Below are 14420 nucleotides of genomic sequence, written 5' to 3'. Positions count from 1 at the left end.
GCTGGACTACTGTGGGGCGGAGGCGACCTTTGTGCCTTGAGTGCTGTGTGGCTGACAGCCCATTTGGTATGACGTGCAGGTGTGGCAGGGGGACGCAGGGGTCCCGAGCTTTGAAGAGTAGTTGTTGTGAAGAAGTGTTTTCCAGTGCTGGTCAAGTTGTGTCAAGCTTTGGACGAAGCAGTGCCCTGTGCTGTGATTCCTTCATTTCTCCCCACTTTGTAGCAGCGAAGTGATAACCAAAGTGTAACTTTTTAATTCTACCTGGCAGGCATTTACTGCCTCAGCATCCTCACTGCTTGGGCTCTCCTCCTCTGGATACCCTCCAGTGTGCGTAACATGTTTTAATGGTGCGTGTGAGGCATACAACCCTCTAATTTTGGTCTGTAGCTGGATTACGAAACAGTTAGTTCCACAGAGTTGGATGGGATGAGTAACTTGGGCTCATTTTGTTTGTTTTTCATATGAACTCTAGAAACCTATGAGAGAAATTGAAGACATCTGGGCTCCATGTTCTTCTACGTGCTTTGATCAGGAGGAGAAGTAGGACTCTGGTTGTTGCCTTGGCTGCAGGGTACTTGGTGTTTCGTGCATTAAGTAGTGCTTGTGTACAGCACCCTTGTGTAATTTAAGTTTTGGATTTTAAGAAATCCGCTCTTCATGGCTTCTGTAAACACATTCTGGTTTAAAGGAATGTTCCAGGGACGCTGTGTGTATAAAAGCAGCCTGTGTTTTCTCAAAAGTTCCCTTCTACATTTCTAGATAAGTCAGAAGGTTCATTGCGAGAGAGGCGTTCCAGAGGTTTCCCCTGGTATGAAATATAATTCTGAAGAAAAACTCTCCCCCGTCCCTTCTCTGGTTTCAATGAGGCTATTTGTAGCTGAGCTGTGAATCATGAAACTTTACTCGCAGTTAGCTCTCACTTTATTGGGATAAAGCCATACCTCAGCTTAACTGCATAATTTGCAGCACAACTTGTCAAAATATTGGAAGAAATGAGCATTTTATGTGGGGCTGCATGCGCAGAAGTGTGTGCTTGCCTTGCTTAGAAACAATGCTATCTCAACACCACTTCTGTAATACTTGATGCTTCTATTAGCCTACCAAAGTTACCACTGGGTTGCAAAAAAGAAAAACCAGTTTCCTGTTCCAGTCAATAAGCTTCAGACCAGTTTTCATGTATAAGTATTGGAAAGTTGTATGCCAAAAAGCCTGTTGTGCCTATGTGGGTAAATGTCTACATGTGTAACGGTAGGTACTACAGACAGCACTATTATTTGGAGCATAGAGTATGGGCAACTGCAGAAATTATTGAAAGATGTCAAGAGAACAGATGAGCTTTTCTTATTATTTTTTAATGCAGTACACCAGAGATGGAGAACCTATGGCCTTCTATACACTCCTGGGCTACCATCCTAACCATTGGCCATGCTCACTAGGGCTAATGAGATTCCCTATAACACCTGGTGGGCCACAGGCTTCCCTATCCTTGCTATATACTGAATCTGCATGTATCAAAAGTTTTTCTGTGTTATGTTCAGCCAGTCCCCACTAGAGAGTCTTTCTTAGGAAGTAATCATTAGGAAATCAGCAACAGCAAAAGTTACAGTAAATATTTATATTGCTGTTGGGTTTGCTGTTGTTGCAAAAGTTTTCAAGACATTATTGGAAGGAGAAGTAAACTGTTAACAAAAAGCGTTGAGTTTTCCTGTGACATTCTTACAAGTTTGAAATTGTAAGTATACACCTTAGGTGTACAAATTCCCCAAAGATAATAAACAGTAATGATAGTTTATAGTTGAAAAAGCAATTGTTTCTTGGATTGTATCAAAAATGTTGTGATTCTTGTCTAAGATCATGTCATTTTGTAAAACTAATGATTATTCTGAGGCTTATGTCCTCATCCTAAGCATATACTGTAAAAGTAAATCCCTTTACTGCAGTAGACTTCAACACTTGTCCCATACACACTTGATTGGCAGCAAGCTCTATTGAACACAGTTCAGCTTACTTCTGAATAAACCTGCATAGGAATGCACTGTAAGTGTGCCTGGAATCTCCACATAGTTAATAGGTTTTGCCTGTATATTTAATTTCAACACATTTAATGCTTTCAATTGAAATATGGTTGTAGACAACGTTTAAATATACAGAATGCTACTTTTTTACCAGCATTGATTTTAGATTTATTTATTTTGTCAGTGCCAGGCAAAACAAACAATTTTTGAAATGCTTTTGTTCAAATAGAAATAGGATACAAGAGATGTCAGTAACAGCATAATCTTAAATTTTATGTTTTGTATAAAATGAAAAGTCTGTGTGTATGTGTATGAGTTCATATCAATTGCAGTGGAAGATCAATAGAGGTGTAATGGAATTTGAAAAATATGCATTTTTATAACAGCCTTATTTTTTTGAAGCAGTTACATATTCAAAAAGCCTGCAGAAAGTTGGTGCTTTTTGTTTATAACATAATATTGTCCCAGAGAGGCCTATTGTTAACCTATACAGCTATTTCTTGTATAAAGTGGTGGCAGCAAACTTGTATACCAGCTAATACTGCAAGCCTAAAACCAAGTATTCACAACGGTTAGGATTTCAACCTAATATTTTAACTTTGGATTTTCATGAAGCTATGTTGTGTTTGCTGGCGCAGCACCTGAACTTTGAATGCTTATATCTGCTGTCAGTAATGCGTTTATGGGCTTCTTGTAACATATAGCATTATGTAAAGGAAATGATGTGATATAAAAAGTATTGGGAAAACTATTAACTTTTACAGCCCACCTGTACAACTTCATTTTCTTACAATATGTATTCATTTGAGAGTGGGGGGGGGGGACGGGGGACAAGAAAGTGACCAAGACTGCAAAGAAATTGCTCCTTTATAAAATTACATATTTTAAATGCTATATTAGAATTTAAAAGTTAGTTCTAATGCCAATATTAAATATATTGGGAGCGTCCTTACATAGATGCAGTCAAAGCAAAACTGTGTCTATTAATCAGTTTTTCATTAAAGTACATATATTCTTAACTGGTTCATAATTTGTTAATTCAGTGCAGTGTTGTTTACAAACATTCTGAAGTCTATGTTGCAGTCCTGTGTTTTTAAACACAATAGTGTGAGACAAAAACCTTGTTGTGGGTGCAAAATTGCAGATGAGAGAAATAAAGGCTGGTTCGCAAGTCTTATGGTTACTTTCTGGGCATGGGAATATAATTGGAATTTTCCATATAAACCCGAACTTTAGTGTGTAATTCTCACTACAGCGCACTGGGGTGTTGAACGTTTTGATAGAGCTGCATACATGACCACACAAACAGCACATGCAGAGCCCAAACATGGAGCATACGGATTGTGACTTTGCACATTAGACTTCAGGCATGTAGATCTCTATACAAATGCAATGTCCACATGCTGCATGGACATCAGGCGTTGCAGGGGGAGGGTGGAACTGGTATGCTGAGAGAATTGGGCCAACTAATTTGTCTCCAATCCCCATGCTGCGCAGAGAATAACTGCCTGCATAAGAGCTATTCATTCATATATGCCACTTGATTTCTGTGCATTTGGCTAATAATGTACGTTTGATGTCTCACAGCTGAATGTGTAAACTTCAACACATGAAAGTCTAGGTTAGTGGTTGTGGGGGGGTTGAGTTACCTCTGTTTGTTTTGTGTATCTGGTGAAATTCCTTGAATTTATGTGGGTAGATCCCAATCCCAAAGATCACTCTGCACATAAAGGCATATGTGTATATGCATGCCCTTCCAAGGGATAGTTTGACTGAGCCAGCCACGTATTAGACAGGCGAGATGAGCCTACATTTAGATTCTGCCTACTCCCATCCCTAATGGACGATGGAGGATGTCAGAACTGATCACACCAGACATTGGATCACCCTGGGTTTAATCCAGCTACAGGAACTGCTCGCACTGCCCCAGGCAGTAGATACCGGGGACCCAGTGCTGGGAACTGCACACGCAGCGCTCTTCGTGTTTTCTTTATACTGTTTCTTGTCTGTCTCTTTTCTTATATGATGATTTTCGTGCTGAAACCATCTCTGACTTGTCTTGTGTTACTTATTAAAAAATTAAAGTTTTCTGTTCAGTCACTGATTAAAATGGCACTGTTATTATGATAATATAGAGGAGAAAAGTATACCCTACAGCATATTACAAGGATGTAATTACGCTGAAGAAACTCGTATAATGCATCTTTGGTCTCACGTTTAGTTATCAGACTCTTCCAGAAAAATTACAGTGTATATGTATTTTTTTTAAAAGAAAAGAAGTATTTAATGCAGATGTAATCTGTTGGATTGACAATTGTAGAGGCTGGATTTGCAGTATAGTCATAAAATGCTTTTATTTTCCTTTAAAACAAAAAACCCCAAAATCCCAACCCCTCCACCCCACCAGAGTTATGTAGCAATGGCTGAGGGAGGGAACATTTAGTGTCTGATTTCTCTGTGTTCTTCAGCTGAGAAAATGTTCCAGTCATTTGTGATGTGTGTGCAGCTGACTTTCCCATTGGGAGTGAAGTGAGGTAAATTAACAAACTAGCCAAACTAGGCTGACCTTCTAGAAAAGCCATCTCTGCAATTCTTTTCAAAAGCTGTTGCATTCAGTGGCGGTCTTGACACAAATCCAGTGTGCTTTGGATTTAACCGATGCAGCAGGACAATTCATTAGTTTTATACTAAGAATTTTCTACAAATACTGTTCTGTAGGTTTTGTTTGGTAATTAGGATACATTGCAGCCATTTTAAAAAACACCCATGCCCTAGGATTCAAAGTACCATACATCTAGTTCCCACACACCTATGGTAACTTTGAACTTTAGTTTCTCAAATAACAACGCAATGCTACGTGGCAAACTACTTTATGTAGTAGCTGAGGGATGCGTTCCAAAGTGGCAATGGAGTTTCCTGTTCAAAATATTTAAAAAGTTACAGTCCCACATAAGATGTGGTATGCACAAGTTCTTGGGCAAGCATAAAGTTGTCCTCTGAATTCTGGCTCTATTTTATTTTAAGTTAATAGCACTTAATGATGACTTTATTTGTTTTGGTGAACAAATGAGTGTGCAAAATAAATTATTCTTCTAGCAATTCAGTTTTCCCAGTGTGTTCAATTTTATTCATTGTTAGTTTGGAGAACCTGTTCTGGCAAAGTTTACTAGATAAACAAGCAAATAAACATATAAACACACCGCATTTTAATTCTTGGTGGTTTGTGTTACCTATACATTTTGTTTTCAGCTCCCTCACTTGGACTTTTGTTAGTGTTCTGGTTTTTATTTTAAAGGCATGAAGTCATTCAGCTACCGAGTTTTGTTTGCTGTGATCTACTGCTGATCACTAGGTGTAGCTGCATCTCTAAATCCACGTTCATAAGCCATGATTGTATGCTGAACTTGGCACATTCTGAGTTTGAGGCACAAAGAAGTACGGTATTTAAGGCATTTGGAATGATTTGAAAGTTTGATCTAATGTAAGTTACGTACCTTTTTGAAGGAAAGTAAACTCCTGAAAGATCAGGATCCATCCAAGTCTGTGTAATAATACATTTGCTTGCTGTTTATATTTTTAGTCCTTTACTTTGCTAGTGGCTTTAACAGGGATACGAACTTACAGAAACAATTGTACACATTTGCTGAAGAAGTACTGTAAAATTACACTGTGTGCATGTTTTAGTATGTTTGTTCAAACAAACATGAAACTATAATATTGAATATAACTTTGCTTAAAATCATTCTCTATGAGGGTAAAGCTACTGAAATTTCGATTACAATTGTCTTGGGATCATCTGTGGGTGAAATATTAAGTCTAGTACTCTCATGAACTAGATGTGCTTTGACTCACAGTTCTTCAGCACAATGAGAAGTTTCATTTTCCAAGAAAAAAAAGAAAAAGAATTCCTCTGGGTACAAACAGTTCTTTGGTACACCTAAAATACATTTTTAGAACTTAGCTGCAATAGTGTTTACTTTTAAATTTGCTAGGAATTGAATTTTTTGGTTGTTGCACTGTGTTCTGAAACTTGTAGATTTCTGAAACTTGTAGATTGGGTCTCAAATGAATTAACACCAAGGACTCTTCAGATTGAAATCCAACCAAGAGTAATTTCTGATCACAGCCCAATAAAATTGGAGATTAAAGGTTATGAAGAAAGATCATTCAGATGGAGAATTAACGACTACCTTTTAGATGACCGAAAAATTGTACAAGAAGCACAAAAGAAGTTGTTGGACTATTTTACAGACAATTGTAACAAAGGTACAAAGATGAGTACAGTTTGGGACGCAAGCAAGGCGGTAATGAGAGGATTTTTCATTCAACAGAATGCAATCAAAAACAAGCAGAGAGAGAAAGGAAAGAAAGAAATCTTAAGACAAATAATGGACAATGAACAAAAATTAATTAAGAAACCCAACAATTCAAAAATAAAAATATAAAAGTTTTGCAAACACAATTTGCAATGATAATAAATAAGGAGGTGGAATGGAATATTAAAAAGTTAAGACAAAGGAACTTTGAGTTTGCTAACAAATCTGGCAAATGGCTTGCATGGCAAATCAAGAAAAGAAAGGAACAAAACACAATTAGTAAAATTATTATCAATGGAGAGGAGATAGAAAACCCAAAAGGTATCAGAAAAGGATTCTTGGACTTTTACAGTCATTTGTACAGGAATAGAGAAAAGAACAATATGAAGAAAATAGAAAGATATCTAAAAAATAAAAAAGTGCAAAAGATCCCGATGGAAAAGAAAGACAGACTGAACGCCCCAATTGAGATTGAAGAAATAATAGAAGCTATAAAAGATTTAAACAAAGGAAAGGCTCCAGGACCAGGTGGATTTACATCTAGTTATTACAAAGAATTGAGGCATACCCTGACGGTACCATTGAAAGAAGTTATGAACAATATTTTGAAGGAAAAGGATATTCCGGAAACTTGGAAAGAAGCCTTTATTACATTTATTCCCAAGCAAGATTCCGATTTAACACTAGTTAAGAATTATAGGCCGATTTCATTGTTGAATACTGATTATAAAATCTTTATGGGAATATTAGCAAAAAGATTGAAAAAGGTATTGCAAGAATTTATTCATGAAGATCAAGCAGACTTCCTTCCTGGCAGACAGATGAAAGATAATGTGAGAAATATAATTAATACTTTGGAATATCTGACTGCTAGGAATGAGAAACAAGCTATATTGATGTTTGTAGATGCATAAAAGGCCTTTGATAATATATCCTGGGAATTTATGTTAAAGAATTTAGAATATATGGAGATAGGAAAAGATTTTTATAATGGAATAAGAGTGATTTATACAGAACAGAGAGCAAAACTGATTGTGAACAATGTAATTACGGAAGAAGTGAAGATATTGAAAGGTACAAGACAGGGATGTCCTCTTTCTCCACTACTATTTATAATGGTCCTGGAAGTCCTTCTGAGTTCAGTTAGACAAAATGAACTAATAAAAGGGGTGACAGTAGGTCAGAATGAATATAAAGTTAAAGCCTTTGCTGATGATCTGGTAATAACGATAGAAGATCCACTAAAAAGTTTAAATGAAGTGCTGGAGGAGATTGATCAATTTGGTAAGGTGGCTGGGTTTATATTAAATAAGAAAAAAACTAAAGCAATTGTAAAAAATGTGGACCATATTGTAATAGAAATAATGCAACAAGAAACAGGAATTGAAGTGGCAAAGAAGATAAAATACTTGGGAATATGGTTGACTTCAAAAAATATTGACTTATTCCAAAATAATTATACACCAGTGTGGAATGGAATTAAAAAAGATCTGGAGGTATGGGGAAGGATGAAACTCTCTTTTTGGGGCAGAATTTCAACGATTAAGATGAGTGTACTTCCAAAGATGTTATTCTTATTTCAAATGATTCCTATAATCAAAGGAACTATGATCTTTAAAGAGTGGCAGAAAGTAATTTCAAGATATATCTGGCAGGGTAAAAAGCCAAGAATACAATTTAAGTTATTAACAGATGCGAAGGAAAGAGGAGGCTTTGCCCTGCCAGACTTGAAATTATATTATGAAGCATCTTGTCTCTGTTGGTTGAAGGCATGGATAAAATTAAAAAATAACAAATTGTTAGATTTAGAAGGATTTGATAACAGATTTGGATGGCACTCGTATTTATGGTTGGAGAAGAATAAAAGTCATAAGGGTTTTGAGAATCATATCTTCCGGAGATCTTTAATTGAAATATGGGATAGGTATAAAAATGTATTAGAACCCAAAGTCCCACACTGGCTGTCTCCATTAGAGGTTATGAGTGTAAAGAAAATTAATATGAGAGAGAATTGGATTACATATGGAGAATTAATAATTAAAGAAGGAGGAAAATGGAAAATGAAGCCATATGAACAAGTAAAAGAATATGTGTTTGATTGGTTGCACTATTTTCAGGTAAATGAAATGTTTAAAAAATATTTTAAAGAAAGTGGATATGCAGAAAATGAATCGAAATTTCAAATAGAGATAATAAACAATGATTATAAAATATTGTAAAAAATGTATAAAATGTTGTTGGAATGGCATACGATGGATGAGGAAGTAAAGTTGGTTATGATACATTGGGCTGGAGATTTTGGATATAATATACAAATGGATGATTGGCAGAAAGTATGGAATGAAAATATAAAATTCACAGCATGTACTGCGTTAAAGGAGAATATGATGAAAATGGTATATAGATGATATATTACACCGGTTAAGTTAGCAAAAATGTTTAAAACATGTAATAAGTGTTGGAAATGTAAAGAAAAAGAAGGATCATTTTACCATATGTGGTGGGAGTGTAAGAAAGTGAAGGGTTTCTGGGAAATGATATATAATGAGTTGAAGAAGATGTTGAAATATACATTTGTAAAGAAACCAGAAGCCTTTCTGTTAGGAATAACAGGAAGAGGGATAAATAGAAGTGATCAAAAACTTTTCCAACACGCAGTAACAGCAGCAAGAATCTTAATAGCCCAAAAATGGAAACAGGAGGAACTACCGGCTCTTGAAGAATGGAGGACGAAACTCATAGACTATGCAGAAGTGGATAAACTAACTGGGAAGATAAGATATCAATGGGACCACAAGTTCATCGAGGACTGGGGAAAATTTGCAGAATATCTGAAAAGTATATGTGATGAACAAATAACGCTAGTGGGATTTAAAGAGGCTTTGTGAAGGTGAGAGGAGTATTGTTAAACAGAAACAGGACAGTAAGGGTAATCTAAAAATGCAATATTAAATTTAGAAAATGTGTAAAAATGGGAAAATATGGATGATTGGCAGAGAAGCTGAGGGAAGTCCAAAAAGTTGAAATTTGTGAAAATTGTTTGATATGGCAAATTTGTATAATGGAAAAATTAATAAAAATTATTATTTTTTTAAAAAAGAAACTTGTAGATTTTGTATGTGTCAGAGAATGTAGCAGCAATTTGGGACTAAGGGAGTATTTGGAATGTGGTGAAAGGAAAGAGTAGCTAGCCAAAGGGGATTGAACAAAAAACTAGCCAAGGTCATTACAAAGCAGGGGATGGATGTAAGAGTTTTCACAACTGTATTTAGCTAGCTACCCAGAATAGTTATCTAGATAGCAATTGACCTGACACACAGTTTCTATGGGGTTTTTTTCTGAACATCTTTATGTGGTCCTAGTTGAACAAAGTAGTTAAGGTGGGCCTTAGCACTGCTGAGGTGGTACTATGACTTTTTGAGGCTTGCAGTTGTAGCCTTCTGTGCACTCTGCTAAGATTCAGACATGTTCTGTTTTTACATGAACAACCATGCCTAGCATATCAGCAAATCGTAACACCAATATGCCATACCCACTCTTCTCACCTGCCTGGTTTCTTCTTCTACTACTCAGAAACAAAGGGTCTCACAGCTGGATGTCTGAGGTGGGAGGAGCTTGCTCTGTTACCATTGGCTAATGAAATCATTTAAAAGTGGATATACATCCTAGCTCTGGTATTTCCAATAGCCTATCCCTCCAATGGCATCCATATAAACTTTCTCCAGTGCCCATAAAGGCTGTAGAATTCCCCCATCCCACTATTCCCATTGCTCTTTGCTAAGAGTTGTGTTACACCTCCTCCTTTGAGGAAATCCCCCATTTGCAGCATTTTTTGGGTAGTGTCAGAATTCTTTTTGAAAATTCCATATGTGCCCATGAGCTGGAAAAAAATGGTGATCCCAACACTAGACACTGTAGTTAACTGTGGTAACGACTGGAAGAAAATACTGGAGCTGGTGAAAGCAGCCATAGGTTGGTAATGAGTTCACTTGCAACTGTAAACTATGGTTTAACAAACTTAGTACATACATAACAAACATAATTTTATTTGTATGCCCCCTTCCCATAGTTCAAACCATGCTCAAGGCTGCTGACAACATGAAAAAAATACATAACTACAACATAACAAAATAGTCATAAAGCATAAACGTTTAAAAATACACAACCAAACCAAACAATTTGCACATAAATCACAAGTTCTAAAATAAAGATACAAATAACAATAGCAACAACAGCCCCAACAAAAAACTCCACAAAGAGTCTGTTCAGCAGTCTACTCTTTTGTAGCTGGAGTCAGTCTGGGCTCTGCCTTTCCAGGCCAGGTGGAAAAAGGCCTTCAAGGCAGGGAGCAGGCCTTACAGAACTCTGGCCACTCCACTCCATGCTTATAGTCTGGTAATCTCGCTTGGTTTTTTTATTTTTATTTTAAACTAAATTTATATACTACTTGATTGTAAATAGAACCTCTAAGCTGTTTACAGAAAGTCTGATTTGGCAGAAATCTATAACACATTGTAGATTCTTGTATATACATTGAGTGTCATTTAAAATGCTCAGCCCAAACTGTTGTGCACTGCTGTAATGTGACTGGGATTAAATGTAATTTACTATGACAATGCATGCGCACTTCTAATAAAGCTGTTAAATACTCATTCCCTGCTTGTTGTCAGGTTCTGTATAGCTCCACAGGAGGCTTTTATTTCCTTAATGGTTTAACTTATGAGTGCTGCTCTGCTGTATCCCCAGTCTGCATGTATTGTCATATTTTTACCATTTGCTGGCTTGTTAATGAGTTGTTATATGGTCAGGGCTCCTGTTTTCTTCAGTTTTGCACCACTGTGCAGAAGGAACAGGTAGGAGACAAGAGAAACCTGCTCTGCATCTGATGGCATCTGCCATTTTAGTAGATACTGTTAAAAGAAAAATAAAAGCATTGTGATGATAATGACCGCTCCCCGCTTAAAACGGGGGGGCGCCCTTTGCGTGGACGCGTGCAGCCCCTAGATCTGGAGCAGCTCCAACAGCATAGGCTTGGCTTTGCCTTCCCTCAGGTGGGATACCTGGAGGTCTCCGCCTACCTCAGTCAGTTGTCCAATCCCACCTGGGGGAAGCGTTGCCAAGGAGACCAGGCCAGGTAGGGGAGGGATTACCTGCCCACACAATAGAGGGAGGATCTTACCTGGGAATCCTCACTTGGCTCCAGAGCTTCTCCCACCCTACCCACCCTCAGTTAATGTCTTATTTTGCAGGTTAACTTTTCTTCACAGGTCTTGCAGGTTAACTTTTCTTCACAGGTATGCGGGCGCTGCTACGTTAAGGTCGCTGTTAAAGGGCCGGAAAGGAATTTCCCTGCATTGGCAGGTTTCGCCTTTCCCGTAGCAAAACGTCACAACTTTGGCGGTATCAGGCCTTGGGCGGAATCCTTTTGTCCATCTTCCTCTTTGCGGCGGCGATACCAGGGTTCCCCGTTAATGGGGTTTTCTGAAGGGAGGCTTTGACCGTACGCCGAAAGGTCGTCATTGCTCTCCCCTGCGGCGGCGGCGTTACGGGGGCGGCTATCTCTGCTTGAACATATGTTCTCCAGAGCCGGCCCATCCCCCCCCCCACTGGATAACCCTGATGCTCCCTAGGTTCCCGGCTGGGGACTGGGGAGGGAGAACGCCCAATGCCTGAGCCAAGGTCTACCCACATTTAAAATTTAATAAAGTTGTGGCCAATTTAATCCCATAGCACGTTGTCTTGAGTCGTTATTCCACATGACGGGGGGACCGCGTGGGATCTGGGGACTCCGCCTGTCCACGCAATAATTTATTAACAACTCTTAAAAGGCTTTTCTAGTGGCCCTTGTAGCCTTAGTCTGCCTCCCATCATACTTGTCATATCCTAGACAACGTAGAAGCAGTGCTGAGGTAGATTTAATAGGATGAGCTGCTTTTAGAGTATTCTCTGTGCATATATAGAGGGAAAGAGCATGTATTAATAACAGCTAACCTCTACCTTGTTTCCAAAGCTGACACTACAATCTGAACTTTTAAGAAATAGACTGTTAGAAATCTTACTGAGAATGCTGGTTTACAGGTGGGCAAGAATTGATTGGTTGTGTTTGCACATAACACTGTGTCATGATTTGTTATAACAGTGGTTTGCTCAATAAATCATGAGTCACTGCGTAGATGAGCAAACAAACCATGGCCTGTTTCTACAAAGCTTGACTTGTTTTCCAGCTGCTCTTGCTTTGTGCGTTTGTAGCCTTAGTGTTATGTGCAAATCAGATCACTGACAACTGCTAAATTGAGGTGAAATTTAAACAAAATTTCATCAGTCCCCCTTTTCTAAACCTGCTCCAATATGGTGGCAATCAGCTGGCTATTTTTGGAGCTAACTTCAAATGGTGACAAATGCTCTTGGTTCTTTCTCCCCCTGTTACATCCTTTATTGCTTGCAAATACTTGCTGATGCAGCTGGGGTCAAAATGACTCCAAAAACCGAATTAGTTATGTATTGTTCAACATGATCTCTGCAAATAGCAATGATAGGAAAAAGAAGCTTTGTTGGGTTATGAAGAAGATTCTAACTGGATTAAAAAAATGATATTTGTGAAGGGATTTTGGGAGCCTGTGCGATATTATTGACCATTGAACCTGTTTGCAGTGATTTTAAGAAAAGTGAGAGAATTTGTCTATTATGAAACTAGTGGGGGAGAGTCATTTTCTCAAGAATATGTTCTGTCCATTTGGAAAGGTTTTACTTGTTTTATAATTGTGTGGCGTAATAGTTAGAGTGTTGGAGTCTGACCTGGGAGACCAAGGTTTGGATCCCCACACAGTCATAAAGCTTACTGGGTGACCTTGGGCAATCACCATCTCTTGTCCTAACCTACCTCACAGGGTTGCTGTGTGGATTAATTGTGGAAGAGGAGAACCACATAAACCACCTTGAGCTCCATCGAAGATAAAGATGGTCTATAAATGTACAGTGGTACCTCTGGTTACGAACACTTCGGGTTACGAACTCCGCTAACCTGGAAGTAGCTGCTCCTGGTTGCAAACTTTGCCCTGGGATGCAAACGGAAATCGCGTGCTGGAGGCCCCATTAGCGAAAGCACGTCTCAGGATAAGAACAGTTTCAGCTTAAGAACGGACCTACGGAACAAATTAAGTTTGTAACCAGAGGTACCACTGTAATAAAATAAAGATTTTTTTTAAAAAATAATGATATATGATTTTGTATAACGCACCCTGGGACCTTATGGTGAAAGATGGTTAAGAAATACACAAGAAATTGAAATAACAGGTTCTGGTCTAAGCATTAATGGACATCAAAGGTACGTTTGTTTGTTTTAAAGCAGCTTTTTGCAGGGTCACTTTGATCCCTGGCTCCTGATGTGCATAGATTTTCAATTTTTTTGTGATCAAATAGGGCAGAAATTGATCCCAAAAGTCGTAAGGATATACCATACTTTTTGTGCATAAGACGAGGATTTTCTATGTTAAAGTAGTGTTGGAAAATTGGGCTTGTCTTATACATGGATAGTGCATTGTGGGGACAGGGAATTGGTTGCTGCTGGGAGCTGTAGGTTGCTGGGAGCGGGTGATTGTTGGGTGCGGCAAGGGCTTTTTTTGATTGGCTGTTGCATCGGCAATTGGGCGGGTGATAGGTGGCTGCTGGCGGCACACAGTCAGACGTTTGGTGGCTTTTGCGTCATGTGCGATAGAAAATGTCATTCAGGCAGGTGAGTGATATTTGGCAATCCCCCGCCCCTCAAACAAAGCTCAAGAACTGTGGGCAATCCCCTCCAAAAAAAGCTCAAGAACTCTGGGTAATATCCACCCATTTTCTTATATTTGAGTCCTCAAAAATAGGGGGCATCTTATACACGGGGGCGTGTTATACACAGAAAAATATGGTAACTGATATGCCATGAAGCGCCATATGAAAATTCTAACTTTATCATAGTTGTGGAATATTTAACCCGCAGAGTTATGGAAAACATGGTGTTGCAGAAGTTTTATTAATTTAGGATACATTTGACCCCAGTGTTTAACCAGGGGTTAAAGCAGAATAATCTTGAAGTGGTGACATCCTTACT

At 38.3% G+C, this 14420-nt stretch overlaps 1 protein-coding gene across 27 annotated transcripts in view; it reads left to right on the top strand.

Annotated features, from left to right (window-relative positions):
- The window catches only part of PTPRM (protein tyrosine phosphatase receptor type M), a 404856-nt gene that overhangs the window by 3470 nt on the left and 386966 nt on the right, over positions 1–14420 (top strand). The window lies entirely within an intron of this gene.

This window comes from Podarcis filfolensis, assembly GCF_964270895.1.
Source record: "Podarcis filfolensis genome assembly, chromosome: 7".
NCBI lineage: Eukaryota > Metazoa > Chordata > Lepidosauria > Squamata > Lacertidae > Podarcis > Podarcis filfolensis.
The sequence above is the reverse complement of the archived record's forward strand: the minus strand, read 5'-3'. Positions and strand labels throughout refer to the sequence as shown.